The following is a 15,293-nucleotide window of genomic DNA, read 5'->3' as shown; positions in this document are numbered from 1 at the left end:
CTCTGTCAGATCCACCCACAGAACTGCCACCCATGACAGGTGACATTCTCTGCCCCAGGACAGGGCTGCCTGGCTCAGAGCCACCTTCCCTCCCATCGAAGCCACTGCTGGGCCTGGACCACGGAGGTACCTACCCATGAGCAGTAGTGGCAAGAACCTCCTCGCCTGCCATCTTCAGCTAGTCAAAGAGCCCTGGAACCACAGCCTGAGCGGTGTACCCCAGAATCACCACTAAGTCTAGGGGGACACAGGAGGGAAGAATCATAGAACTGGCGGGAGGGGGGTTTGGTGGTGGTTACAGAGCCCTGGATATCCTGCCACCTATGGCGCTATGATCTTCTGAGAGCCTCATCTGTAAAGTGGGCTGCTAGAGCCAATGGAATGGGGCTGTGGACATAATCTCCTCCCCAGGTCCTGCACACAGTAGGTGCTCAGTGAAGGCACAACGACCTGCCACATGCTGCAGGTGGCATTGCACCCAGCTCCATGCTCAAGTGCAACTGTCTGAAGCTCACTGTCCCCTTGCAGGCTCTGTGGTTTGGAGACGTGCCCTCAGCTTTCACCAGGAGTGGTTACAAGGAGCACTTTTATGAGACCTGTCATGGCATTTGCTGTCCAGATGTTCTTGGGGACATTATCCATTTTTCATTTCTGGGCCACCTAGATGGAGCCTCATGGGAAAAGCATCTTTCAGAGCCAAGGCTGGAAAAGTCTGTGTGCTTTCCAGAGCACTGAATGGCCACCACGTGTGACGGAGCATTTTCCTAACACAGGCATATACGGAGGCACTGCTCTGGCCAGCCCTTGGGACAGTCACCTCCAGGCTGATGGACTGGTCTTGTCCACCTTCCCCAGGGGTCTCACACAATGGGGAGAAAGGAGGGAAGGCTTTTCCTAAGGGATAGTGAAGACAATCGAACTGATCCTATTTCCCTTTTCACTTTGGCTGCCAGGAACCTCAGAGCCAAATTGAAGACTCCAACCAAAGCCTCTGTGCCAGACCTACTGGCCTGCATATTTATGTTCCACTTTTCTCATTGTAGTTCAATTCCTACTGTCATTTATATTTCCTCTAACCTGGAAACTTCTGTGTGTTTGCATTTCACTCATTTTTGCTATATCTTGCTTGGAGGTTGATGTCATCCTTCAAGTAAGGCAGGGTTTTGTTTTTGTTTTTTAAACATCTTTATTGGAGTATAATTGCTTTACAATGCTGTGTCAGTTTCTGCTTTATAACAAAGTGAATCAGCTATACATATACATATATCCCCATATCTCCTCCCTCTTGTGTCTCCCTCCCACCCTCCCTATCCCACTTCTCTAGGTGGTCACAAAACACCGAGCTGATCTCCCTGTGCTATGCGGCTGCTTCCCACTAGCTATCTGTATTATATTTGGTTGTGTATATATGTCCATGCCACTCTCTCACTTCGTCCCAGCTTACCCTTCCCCCTCCCTGTGTCCTCCAGTCCATTCTCTACGTCTGCATCTTTATTCCTGTCCTGCCCCTAGGTTCTTCGTAACCTTTTTTTTTTTAAGATTCCATATATATGTGTTAACATACGGTATTTGTTTTTCTCTTTCTGACTTACTTCACTCTGTATGACAGACTAAGGCAGGGTTTGAAGAATGTACAGACCCAACCACTGCCCCCAAATCCCACATGGCCCCCCAGTCCCAGGAGCAGACCCTCCACTTCCCCCTCCTTCTCTTCTCTTAAGGTCACATCCATTCAGAACCTGCAATTGACGCTGTCTTTGGAGGGAGGACGCATGAACCCACACTCCAGAAGAAATTTTTGACTCACGGAACTTGGAGCCTAACGGGATGCCTGGCCCCAGGCCTTCATTCTGGGTGACAAAGAAGCCAAGAGAGGGTGGGTGGCAGGTCTTAGGTCACACAGCATGATGGTGGCTCTTCCGGCGTTCACCCACACAGGGTGTGCACCAGCTCGCCCACCACCAGCTTCCAACAAGGCAACGGTCTCCTGAATGGAAATCCTACATAAACATGAAGTTCATTTATTATGATGACTGAGTGTCAGTCGCCTTGGCTAGAGGCTTTGGGACCAGAATGAAAACTGTAGACAGGGGGATGTTTCTGCCTGTCAAACCTTTCAGCAACCACCCTGAAAGCAGCCACCAGTCCTCACCGTGGGGCCGGTAAACATCGTTGCCAGGGCCACCATGGAGCGGAAATGGCCAAGTCCACAGAAGCAAGGCTTGGTTTGTGAGAAGGAAAGGAAAAGAAACTTTCAGAACAATACCTGTTTGAGCTCTTCAGCCCACATCCCTTGCTTATTTCCGGCAACCTGGAATGCTTCGTGACATTCTCCAGCGGGCAACTGCAGTGCACGTATGCATGCCTGCTCCCACACACCCGTGTGCGGGCACATGCATTCACACACTCACACACGTGCTCGCACAAAGCACACTCGTGTGCACACACACGCACGCATAAAGCACATGCCCGTGCTCATACGCATACATATGCCTGTGCTCACACGTGCACCCGTGGTCACGCACGCACACACACGCCTGCACGCGCAGAGCACGAGAGCGCTGTCTAACGGGAGGCCAGTCCCTCCCCGAGCCATCACCGTGATTAATGTAGATGCGGTAATGGCTCCGGGGGCTGTTCTAATCCCGTGTTGAGCAGCGTTCTCAGCCCCAGTAGCCGGAGTGTGGGAAAAGCTGCGCCTCACTGTCAAAAAATATTGGCAGCTGGAGAGCAGAGCTCGCAAAGCCCAAGAGAACCGCGGCGCTTTTCGGAGCTGCGGCAAAACGATAGCCGCAACGCGCCCCTGTCCTCAAGGGCTCCCTGAAAACCCGCCCCCCAAGGGGATCTGAGGTCCCTGGAGCCCACACAGACCTCCCTCGCCCCTCCCCACCCAAACAGCTCCTTTCAGTGCCCTCTGGCTCCTGCCCTGAGGTGGGGGACTGCTGGCAAAGGGTGCCTGGTGGGCATTTCCTGGGGGTGGGGGGTGGCCCCTCGCCCGCCCCCTCCCTGTGTCAAGCCGCGGGGCGCCCCTCCTCTCTGAGCCCACCCAGAACTGGGACTGAATCTTGGTGAAAAAGATCGATGGCAAAGGATCAGAGCCCCGGGGAGGTTCCTGCCAGGCGGAGGCCTGGGAAAATTGAAAACATCACATCAAGAGTGTCTCGGGATGGAGGAGCTCAGAGTGGTATCTTGAAAGAAAACGTCAGTCTGGGTTACTGCATTAATAATTCAGGGCGTGGGGGATGGGGGAAGAGGAGACCGCTTAGCCTGAGAGCAGTAGGGGTCCCCCGGGACCTTGCTGCCCCCTTCCTGAGCTGCGCTATGGAAAGGGGCTCGCAGATTTGAATGCCCACCCTGTGCTACGTGCTTTACCAAACCGATCTTCACAGCAACCCCGGGGCCCGGTGGGCGGTGCTAACTGGTCCCCACGTACAGAAGAGGAGGGGCTGGGCCTGAGGCCCCACGGCTCCCCATGGCCACCCCGTGGGGGGACCAGAATGGGGCCTGACCTCCTCCACTCACCCCCTGGGGCCCCGGCCCACCAGGCATACTTCTGTGAGTGGAAGCTGTAACTACACTTGTCTGAACTCAGAGCTGAACAAGGTATGGGAGCAGGTTACAGGATTGAGGTGGCAGTGAGGTCGTAGCGGGAGCAGAGAGGCCCGGAGAGGGTGGGCTCAGCCTTGCAGGGAACAATGTGGTGGAGGTCCGAGCCGTGAGAAGGCAGAGGGTGCCCAGGACCCGGAGGATGCAGTCTGGCTGGACAAGGGGCTTCCCGGAAAGGCGGGGCTTGGCGGCGGGCCCTGACAAGGGGCTGGCCCCCATCAAGCAGTAGGGCCTGCCCCAGAACGCCCAGCTGGGCCGCCCAGAAGGGGAGAAACAAACGGAAGAGTCACAGCCCCTGTATTCCCAGGAGGGTATTTGGTGCTTCTGCAACCCACCAGGCCTGTGTGTGTGCAAAGTGTGTGTGGTGGGGTGCGCGTGTGCATTCTGTGTGTGTGTGTCTATGGGTAGGGGCTGTGATCACGGATATTAGGGAAGTTCCCAGCCCCAGGCAGAGCCCTGGCCCCAAGCCCTCTGGGGCAGGACAGCCGGGGTCCTGGGCTGACCACCGAGGGGCTCCTCTCGCCTGCCCAGGCTCTCTCCCTTCTGGACAGGGCTGGCCGGCCAGCACCTCCGGGTGGATCCCTGCCAGGTGTCCTGGCTCACACTGCCCCCCAGTGGCCATCCTGGGTGACCAAGGGCCTGGGGCCGGAGTGGACAGAGAGCCGGCAGACAAGGTCCCAGAGTGACCAAGGCTACAGTCCATATGGGGGTCTGTAGCCTTGGCCACTCTGGTAGGGGGTCCAGGCCCTACGGTCCCTCTAAAAAAATGGCAGACATTCTGGCCTGAGACCTCCGGACCCACCAAGATGGTACCCGACACCTTCCACCAACCTCGGAGAGTGAAGAACCAGCCCGCTTCAACTGCCTGTACTGCCAGAGGATGGGCCAGCCCTCCGGTCCACCAGCATATCATGGAGGCCTCTGCTCCGTCACATCCCTGCCTCAGACCTCGGCTGCCGCATCTGGATTGGCACGGCCTGGGGGTCCTCGCAACTCAGACATCTTGTGAACTTAGGACTGCAAGATCTGCTGGTGAGGGTCTGGGAGCTTCTGGGGGTTGTAACCCTCAGACCCCCCTTGGAGAGGACCCTTGAGGCCCCTCCAGGGTTGGACTGTGCGTCCACTCCCAGAGCTGCAGTGGGAAGGGATCAGAGCCAGCCCACTCAAGGCTTTCATTTGGAGGAGAACTGAAAGGAAGAGGAGGCCCTCCCTGGGGATGCAGAGGGCAGGGGGCTGGGCCCAGGGCCCCCAGCTCAGCACATTTTCAAGACTTGCTATTTCAGGAAAGAGAGTGCCCGGCAGAGAAGAGCACTTGTGAGTGAGAGGCAAAGTGGTTCTTCCACGGCCAAGGTGACAGAGGGGGCGGCCAGCAGGCAGGGGGGCAGGGGGCGGGGGAGGCTATTCTCCCACCACATAAGTTCCCCCAAATGGCCAGGGTCATGGTCAGAACTTGGCCTTTCTTGCAGGGTTGCCAGATAAAATACAAGAGTTACATGTGAGTCTCTGAGAAACATGCAATATTTGGGACATATATGTACCGAGACGTTATTTGTTGTTCATCGGCAATTCAAGGCTGACGGGCTGTCTGTATCTTTATTTGCTGAGCTGACAACAGCAGCACAGTCCCTCCCCCGGGCTGGCGGTGACTCCTCTCTCTCCCCGGCACAGAGAGGGCCACAGGGGCTAAGGGTCCATCCCTCTCAGAATCCCCAACTAGGACTGGCTGAGCCATGGGCAGGTGCAGCCCACCATCCAGGGCCCCGTGGATGCCCACATCCCTGGGGTCATGCACACAAAAGACCGAGTTGAAGGGCCAGTCCCATCCGTAGCCTTATCAGCCACGCTCTCCATGCATGTCCATTGGATTGGTCTCCAGGCACCTCTACGGAGGGTTCAGTAGAAACACTCACTTTCTTCTCACCAAGGGGCCGATAAGGACCTCCAACCACGGGCAGAAGGAACGTTGTGGAATGTTCCTGGCCCCCTCCCCCCCTGCCCCGTGGCCGGTCTTGGACCTTATCTTCTGCGCCGTGTTCCCGAAGACCCCAGAGTTAACCACACAGCCGCTGGTCTGAGCTCAGGACCACAGGGTATAGACAGGCTTCTTGTAGCCCTGCAGCCCCACAGCCGCTGGTCTGAGCTCAGGACCACAGGGCTTCTTGTAGCCCTGCAGCCCCACAGCTGCTGGTCTGAGCTCAGGACCACAGGGTAGAGACAGGCTTCTTGTAGCCCTGCAGCCCCACAGCCGCTGGTCTGAGCTCAGGACCACAGGGCTTCTTGTAGCCCTGCAGCCCCACAGCCGCTGGTCTGAGCTCAGGACCACAGGGCTTCTTGTAGCCCTGCAGGCCCACAGCCGCTGGTCCGAGCTCAGGACCACAGGGTAGAGACAGGCTTCTCGTAGCTAATTTGGAGGGCTGTGTGCTTGGCACGGGGCTCCTGGGAGGGGTCTGAGGCCCAGGGTCTAAACTGTGTAGACACCGATGCCACAGGTGTCTGGGTGCAGCCTTTGATCCCCCTCTCTTTCCCACCTGCCCTGCTGCCCCCTCCCAGGACTGCGGGGCTCCACGACCACTCCTGACACCCCTCCTCCTGCGTGCCCCAGCCGTGCCCACTGGCAGGGAGCATCCAGTCTCACGGAGCAGCGTCCAGGTGAGGGGACCCCACCCCGGGCAGGCTGCCGAGGGCCAGACCCTACACCATGAGGGCAAACCGGAGTTGGGCCACGGAGAGCAGGGCTTCTGGGCTGAGGGGAGAACAGACTGGGGATCTGAGAGTTCCTTCTGGTGGGAGATGGAGCCCAAAGGTTGGGGTGAGATGGGCCGGGGAAGGCCAGGGGCCGGCACGCTTTTTCTACGATGGGCCAGATGGTAAGTATTTTAGGTGCCGAGGGCCATATGGTCCCTGTCGCACCTACTCAACTCTGCCACGAACCAGAGTCACTGTGTCTGGACGGACATAGCTGTGTGCCCAAGGAAACCTCACTCCCCAAACTAGAGGGCGGGTCAATGTGGTCCGTAGGCCATGGTTTGCCAACCTGCATGGTCTAGACTCAAGAAGACAGGAGGGAGCCATGGGTCTGGGGCCAGGGAGCAGGGAGGGAAGTGAGGATGCGGCAGCTCGGTGAGCCCTGCTTCCAGCACCGCACGAGGCTGGGCATCGCAGAGCCAGTGGGGGAAAACGCGGCGGCCTGTTCCCATGCCCCCTTCCTGTCCAGAATGGAGGAGGAGTGAGTGAGGGGGCACAGGGATGCCAGATGGAGTCCATCCCAGCAAAGGAGCTCCCAGGGGGTGGCCCCAGACCCCCAGAGCAAATCAAGAGAGGAAGTGAGGGGAGAAAGCTGTGGGTCTGGAAACGGGGAAGGAAGGAGATTCTTGGCCCCAAGGCCAAGTTTTCTGGGCCACAGAGGAAAGGTCGAGGACATCCTCTAGCCTGACCTGGGAACGGGCCACCCTGGGGACTAGGCTCTAGAGCTGAGGGTGGCTGCCATTCTCACTCCTCAAGGCGGGTCCAGGGTCCGCAGGCGGGTGAGAGGGTCTGGAGGACGCAGCCTGCCCTCCGGCATCGACCCCTGATCTCCTGAGCGCACTGGCACCCCCTGGCGGGGTGCAACTTCTGGACCCCTGGACTCCCACCTGGTGTTTCCAGAGGAGGCACTTAGTTGTAACTTCCAGCATCCCCCCAGTTTCTGGGGCAGAGACGAGATACCTTTTTGGTAAATTTGGCCGATTTCCTGAGCTCGGAGCGCTGGCTGCCCCTGTCTGACTCAGCGCCTCCAGGGCCTCTGATAGAACCAAGGGCTGGAATGCCTGTCCAGCCCCCTGCTTCCAGGAGGTTCTCAGACCCTGGACACTGTCCTCCATCCCTCAAGCCCTGAAGTGGTGCCCGTCCTCCACAGGATGAAGGCCAAGCTCCCTGCATGGCCCTCCAGGGCTCCGGCACTGCCCTACTGACCAGGCCCCCTCATGGCGCCCTTACTCCTCACACAGACCCCGGGAGGTTCTCCAGGCCCCTCGCCCTGTTTCTAAGAGTGTCCGTGACCTGGGTCTGAGCTGAGGTCCACCATCTCTAAAGAGCACTGCAAGGCAATGGGACAGTGGAGACCAGCGGAGGTCACTCAACGCCAAGTACACGGTGGTTCCCCAAGGGGGCGGAGAAGCCAGGTCAACCACCAGCACCGGCAGAGCTCCGGGCACTGGCCGCGATAGTATTATCATCCCAAGCTGTAAAGTTTCTTCTCCCCAGCCTTCCGTGAGCTTTCAGGAGCCGGGGCTGTGTCCCCCTCGTGCCCATGTTCCTTGGGGAGGCCAGCCTCCAGTACTTCACAGATGCACAGTCAATGGTCAATGAATTTGGGGATAAACGAAGAGTATCTACTCTTTGCTATATTCTGAAATGTGATGATCAAATATAAAGTTTCAAATAATCTAAGCCAAAGTGGATGCAGCGTCTTTTCTCAACAGTGATTCTCAAGGAACGATTTTCATAATTATTCAGGAGGTTTACGTCTGCTCACCACTCAACAAGTGATGTTTGGCATTTTCACTGATGTTTTCACTGTTCCACGTGGACTCCTCGTGACTCAGACCCACGATTCCTGGCAAGGAAGCAGCTTGCAAGAAGCACTTGATGAATGAATGAATGAAGAAGTCAACAAAGGTCGCTCATCACAGCTACCCTGGAGCAGTCTGCCGGTCAGTGTTTCTCTTTCCTTAGACTGTGAGCTCCTGGAGGGCAGGAAAGATTTCTCATGGATCTTTTATCCCCAGGAGCTCTCAGGATGCTCAAAACATATTCGCTGAATGAAGACACACCTGTAGAAATAAGGGCATCACACTCCCATTCTGTGAACTAGACCACCGAGATCCCAGATGACACCTACAAAGCTACCACAATGGGACCCATAAGGACAACACCACTCTGGGATTCTGCCAGGAAGCCCTACTCAGTGGTTTCTGGGTCCATCTGCAGACAGGCGGCTCTCCGAGGCTGAACGGGAGGAAAGTACTGCCCTAGATCCTGGCCCCTCATGGTTATGTGTACACCGCCCTGCCCTCGGCTCAGAGAGCTCAGTCCCTTGAAACACACCCCTTTGAAATATTGAAAGAGCAGGACTTCCCTGGTGATGCAGTGGTTAAGAATCCGCCTGCCCATGAAAGGGACGCGGGTTGGAGCCCTGATCCGGGAAGATCCCACATGCCGCGGAGCAACTGAGCCCATGCGCCACAACTACTGAGCCTGTGCGCCACAACTACTGAAGCCCCCACACCTAGAGCCGGTGCTCCGCTACAAAGCCCATGCACCACAATGAAGAGCAGCCCCTGCTCGCCGCAACTAGAGAAAGCCCATGCACAGCAACGAAGACCCAATGCAGCCATAAATAAATAAATAAATTTATTAAGAAAAAAAGAAGAAAGGGCAATTTCCAAGAAAACGGGATCAGCGTGCTCGCCATCCGCCTCTCCCAGTGCCTTCTGTCTTTTGGGCTGATTTGTAAGACTCACAAGAGAAGCCCAAGACGGAGGGAAGGATTTGGTTAAGAAGAAAAGCTCATCGCACGTTGGCAGGGGCTTGGTGATCTCCCTGTTTCGCATCTGAGAAGTAGCACACGCATGTGGATCTCCTGGGCCACGTGGCGAGACCTGCATGTGCCTTAGAACGAGAGTACACGGGTTCAGGCTGTGGACACACAGATACAGATGTTTCGGCTCTGAGAGCTCCAGATGTGGCCCATTGTTCTGTAGTTTCTCCTTCTGCAGCTCGATCCTCCAAAAAAGAACTGAAAAAAGAAGCAAAGAACTGAACCATTAAAATCGCATCAACAAAGCTTCCCCCCCAGCCCACACTCCACTTTTTGTTTTCTTTCACGGAGGAAGTCTGCTTCCAAAACTTTGAGATTAATGACTAAATTCATTGCACGTTCCAGCTTCCTAAAATGATCGATTCAAAATTTAAAACTCATTGGATTTTTAAATGCCCTAAAGCATTTGCATTTCACCCAAATCACCAGTGTAAACAGTGGAGGACTCCACATCTCCAGAGTCAGACAGACACGGGGGGCGAGGGGTGGGACTCGGGCCCCCACTTTTGAGACAGGTCACCTCAGGGATGTCACTTGGCTTCTCTGAAGCTCACATCCCTCCCCTGTGAAAAGAGGAGGGTGATGTTCTGAGAGGTCAGCAATAGGAACCGGGAAGAAAATGGGTGGAAAGGTCCAAGGGAGCATCTGGTCAGACAGGGGTGAGCTCCAGACACCTGATCCGATGATGATAGAAATCTGTCATTAAGCTAGAAGCCATTGTTCTTTCTGCTGCAACGGCCTGACCCAAGGGTTGGAAAGGATCTTGGAAATTGTTTGGCCTGCTTTCTCCTACCGGGAAAATGAGCCTCAGGCCAAGAGGCTTCTGTGGTCAACAGAATAAAGCACCCCTCCTTCCCCTGCCCGCCCCACCGGCAAAGATGTTGACATCCTAATCCCAGGAATCTGGGAATATGTTACCTTACATGGAAAAGGGACTTTGCAGAGGCAATTAAGTTAAAGATTTTGAGATGGGGTATTTTTTTTAACATCTTTATTGGAGTATAATTGCTTTACAACGGTGTGTTACTTTCTGCTTTATAACAAAGTGAATCAGTTATACATATACATATGTTCCCATATCTCCTCCCTCTTGCGTCTCCCTCCCACCCTCCCTATCCCACCCCTCTAGGTGGTCACAAAACACCGAGCTGATCTCCCTGTGCTGTGCAGCTGCTTCCCACTAGCTATCTATTTCACGTTTGGTAGCGTATATATGTCCATGCCTCTCTCTCACTTTGTCACAGTTTATCCTTCCCCCTCCCCATATCCTCAAGTCCATTCTCTAGTAGGTCTGTGCCTTTATTCCCGTCTTGTCCCTAGGCTCTTCATGACCTTTTTTTTCTTTTTCTTAGATTCCATATATATGTGTTAGCATACGGTATTTGTTTTTCTCTTTCTGACTTACTTCACTCTGTATGACAGTCTCTAGGTCCATCCACCTCACTACAAATAACTCAATTTCATTTCTTTTTATGGCTGAGTGATATTCCATTGTATATATGTGCCACATCTTCTTTATCCATTCATCTGCTGATGGACACTTAGGTTGCTTCCATGTCCTGGCTATTGTAAATAGAGCTGCAATGAACATCTTGGTACATGACTCTTTTTGAATTATGGTTTTCTCAGGGTATATGCCGAGTAGTGGGATTGCTGGGTCACATGGGTAGTTCTGTTTTTAGTTTTTTAAGGAACCTCCATACTGTTCTCCATAGTGGCTGTATCAATTTACATTCCCACCGACAGTGCAAGAGGGCTCCCTTTTCTCCACACCCTCTCCAGCATTTGTTTGTAGATTTCTTGATGATGGCCATTCTGACCAGTGTGAGATGATATCTCGTTGTAGTTTTGATTTGCATTTCTCTAATGATTAATAATGTTGAGCATACTTTCATGTGTCTGTTGGCAGTCTGTATATCTTCTTTGGAGAAATGTCTATTTAGGTCTTCTGCCCATTTTTGGATTGGGTTGTTTGTTTTTTTGTTATTGAGCTGCATGTAAAACTGGACAGCTACATGTAAAAGTATGAAATTAGAACACTCCCTAACACAAAAATAAACTCAAAATGGATTAAAGACCTAAATGTAAGGCCAGACACTATCAAACTCTTAGAGGAAAACATAGGCAGAACACTCTATGACATAAATCACAGCAAGATCCTTTTTGACCCACCTCCTAGAGAGATGGGAATAAAAACAAAAATAAACAAATGGGACCTAATGAACCTTAAAAGCTTTTGCACAGCAAAGGAAACCATAAACAAGACAAAAAGACAGCCCTCTGAATGGGAGAAAAGATTTGCAAATGAAGCAATTGACAAAGGATTAACCTCCAAAATTTACGAGATGGGGTATTATCCTGGATTATCCGGATGGTCCCCATCTAATCACATGAGCGCTTAAGAGGTGAGAGGCTTTCTTGGCTGTATTCCGAAAGAGATGAGATGAAGGAAGAAAGATCAGAGACATGGTACACTGCTGGCTTTGAAGATACGGGATGGGACCACGAGCCAAGAACTGTGGGCACCTCTAGGAGCTGGAAAAGTCGAGGAAATTGATTCTCCCCAGAGCCTCCAGAAGGAGCTCAGCCCTGCCCACACCTTGACTCTAGGCCAGTGAGACTCAAGTCAGACTTCTGACATCCAGAGCTGTGAGGTAAGAAATGTGTGCTGTTTTAAGCCCCTGAGTGTGTGTGGAACTGATAAAGCAGCAACAGGAAACTTAGTCGAAGGTCAGGCTCCTGGCTCCCAGCTTGTGCTTGTGCCCCAGGGCTCTGTGCTTGTGTCCCAGGGCTCTGTGCTGTTTTCTCCCAAAAGTGGTCCCAGCAGCTGGCATCCCCCCCTTCCCTCTGGGAGATAGAGCACAGATGCTCACTGTTTCTCCCAGCAGCCTTGCTGGTTCACTCATCCATTTATCATTCAGCAGGTATCTACTGGGCACACACTCTGCACCAGGCACTGTTCTAGGCACTGAGGACACCGCCGGAGGGGGGTCATACAAAGTCCCTGCCCTGCAGCTCCCCATCCTGAAGGGCCTTCAGGATGAAGCCCTCGAGGCACCCAGATGCTGCGGGCAGCCTCAGAGGATGGGTGGACAGATAAAGGGTGGTCTATCCATACAATGGAATACGATGCAGCAGTAAAAAGGAAAGAAGTACTGACACGTGCTCCAATGTGGATGAATTTCGATAACATCATGCTAGGTGCACAAAGCCAGACTCAAAAGGCCACGGATCGTATGATTCCTCTGATATGAAATGTCCAGAACAGACAAATCCATGGAGTCAGATAGTAGATGAGCATTAGCCAGGGGCTGGAGGGAGACGGTAGGGAGTGATCGCTTAATAGGTATGGGGTTCTATAAGTAAGAGTTCTCAGAGAAATAGCACCACTAGGATATATATATATAGAGAGAGAGAGAGAGGGATTTATTATGAGGGTTTGGCCCACACAATTATGGAGGCTGAGAAGTCCCAAATCTGATGTCTGCAATTTGAGGGTCCAGGAAATTGGTGGTATAGTTCCAAGAGGGGCCAAGAACTGGGAACTCCAATGTTGGGGCAGGAAAGACGATGTCTCAGCTGAAGCAGAGAGAAAGAGAATTCGCCCTTCCTCTGCCATTTTCTTCTATCCAGGCACTCACCAGATGGGGTGATGCTCGTCTGCATTGGTAAGGGCGATTTTCTCCACTCAGGTCACCAATGCAAACACTAATCTCCTCCAAAAACACCCTCACAGACACCCCCAGAAATAATGTTTTCACCAACGATCCGGGCATCCCGGAGCCCGGTCAAGTTGATACCTAAAATTAACCATCACAGTTTGGGGGGATGAGAAAGTTTTAGACCCAAAACAGAACCAAACAGGCAATGAGGCAACGTGCATCTGGTTGGTTCTGTCCCAAACGCATCAAGAGGTGGAGGGTCTGTGGGTTTGGTGGCAGGTACCCACCTGCAGGTCAGGCAGCCCTCACGTCTCCTACGGAGGATGGAGATGGGCACCCTGACCTTGTAAAGTGTGTGCAGCGGCCTGCTGAGAGCTGGCCCCACCCCCGCAAGGGTCCACCTCCTCCCAGAGCGCCCTTCTCAGGGGGGCTGATCAAGCCCCTCGCTTACTACAGCCCACTGCCTGCCCGATTTCACGTGGTTTGGTTATCACCTGCATTTGTTTATCTTTTTAATTCAGTCCACGTCAGAGCACGTCTTACAGCAGACCCTGACTGCTATGGAAGAGTTAGAAGGGAGTTTGAAAAACATAATGGACTTAGAAGAAGAATCCAGAGAGAGAGAGAGAATCGTGAATGTCTGTGCCCGTGTGTGCTGCCCAGCTGTGGGGGAAGCATGGGGAAAAGTATCTGAGAACGATTTGGAAAACCTGGAACACAAGGCGACTCTGTTCCCTTAAAGGCTCAAACCCCAGAGATACTTACACGCCAAGGCAACATATATTTCACAATTTATCCAACATTGAGCAGCATTGGGTACAAATGCTTCCAGAATTTTCATTAACCAATTTAAACATTTGTCTAGAGAAGGGACCAAAATTTTAAAATGAAGAAACATCCTTAGGGACAAATGGGGGAAAATCTCAACCCACGATCTGCACGCAAGACCCTCTTGTTGAGGTTCAGGGCTTTGCCTTCACGGGGCTCTGTGTCCCTCACCAGCCTGGCCCCAGGGTAGACAGTCCCATGGTTCAGAGAAGGGCAGGGTTGCCCGAAGGTTGCAGCTATCCAGACAGGCATGCGCTGGACCAACCTGTCCGGCTTATAGACGTACGAGCTGATTGCTTGAAATAAAGTCAGCCGTTCCTCCAGCTAATGTGTGGATGGTGGGATCAATCGGGTACACAGAAACAGATTACCAAGCAGGTGGCTTCGGGCTAAAGATAAATTGTGTCCTCATGTAACTTAGCAGAGTGGGATGCAGACAGCTCCTAATATGCAAAGAAAGACTGTGTAATTACTTATTGCTGCGGGAAGCCCAGGCTGCGGCTCTCTCTTGGCTGCAGAAACCCCAGAAGACCCTTCCCTGGCGGGAATGTTACTGCTGGACGTGCCACCCTGTGCTCCAACTGAGATCGGGGCTGGTTCTCTGGGCGGGGTGTGGGGGTGCCAGGGGGATGACACAAGCCCTTGCCTGCCCCTCACAGCAGAGAGCAAAGAGGCCAGGGCTGAGAGTCACATCCTGTTCCCAGCAGGACAGTTCTTGGAGGCACGCCCCTTCCTCCTTGCCTGAGTTAACCTCCCCAGACGTCTGACCTGGCAAATCGGCCTCCAAGGTTGGAACAAACCTGCTTGCCACACATTTCTCCAACTTCTCACATCCCTGCTATACTTGGCCTTTGTCCGCAACATAAGCCCTTTGGGCATCTGTCCTCTCCCTTACTTCTTTTTTTTCTTTTTTGGAAATAATTAGAGATTCACAGAAACTTGCAAAAATGGTACGGAATCGTACGCACCCTTCACCCAGTTTCCCCCAGTGATAACAACTTGCGTAACTGTAGTTCAATATCAAAAGCAGGAAACTGACCTCAGTGTAACCCACAGACCTTATTCAGATTTCACCAGTTTTACATGCTGTCTTAGTCTGCTTGGGCTGCGGGAACAAAATACCACAGACTGGGTTATTTAAACAACAGACATTTATTGCTCCTCGTTCTGGAGGCTGGGAAGTCCAAGATCACATGGCTGGCCTATTCAGTTCCTGGTAAGGACTCTCTTCTTGGTTTGCAGACAGCAGCCTTCTTGCTGTGTCCTCACACAGGGGAGAGAGATTACCTCTCTGGGTTCCCTTTTATTAGGGCACTAATCCTAACATGAGGGCTCCACCCTCATGACCTAATCACCTCTCAAAGGCCCCACCTCTAATACACCACAATGGGCATTAGGCTTCAGCATATGAATTTGGGGCGGGCACAGCAGTCCACAGCGTGGGCATCGTTACGTGTGTATTTAGTTCTATGCGATTTTATCACATGGGTACATTCATGTAACCACCACCACCATCAAGAGGCAGAACCATTCCATCACCTGGAGGATCCCCCTCGCTACATACTTATTGTCACACTCCCTCCCTCTTTTCCCCTCTCGCCATCTCTAGCCCCTGGCAA

This window comes from Tursiops truncatus, chromosome 2 (assembly GCF_011762595.2).
Source record: "Tursiops truncatus isolate mTurTru1 chromosome 2, mTurTru1.mat.Y, whole genome shotgun sequence".
Lineage (NCBI taxonomy): Eukaryota > Metazoa > Chordata > Mammalia > Artiodactyla > Delphinidae > Tursiops > Tursiops truncatus.
Note: the sequence above shows the minus strand (reverse complement) of the source record.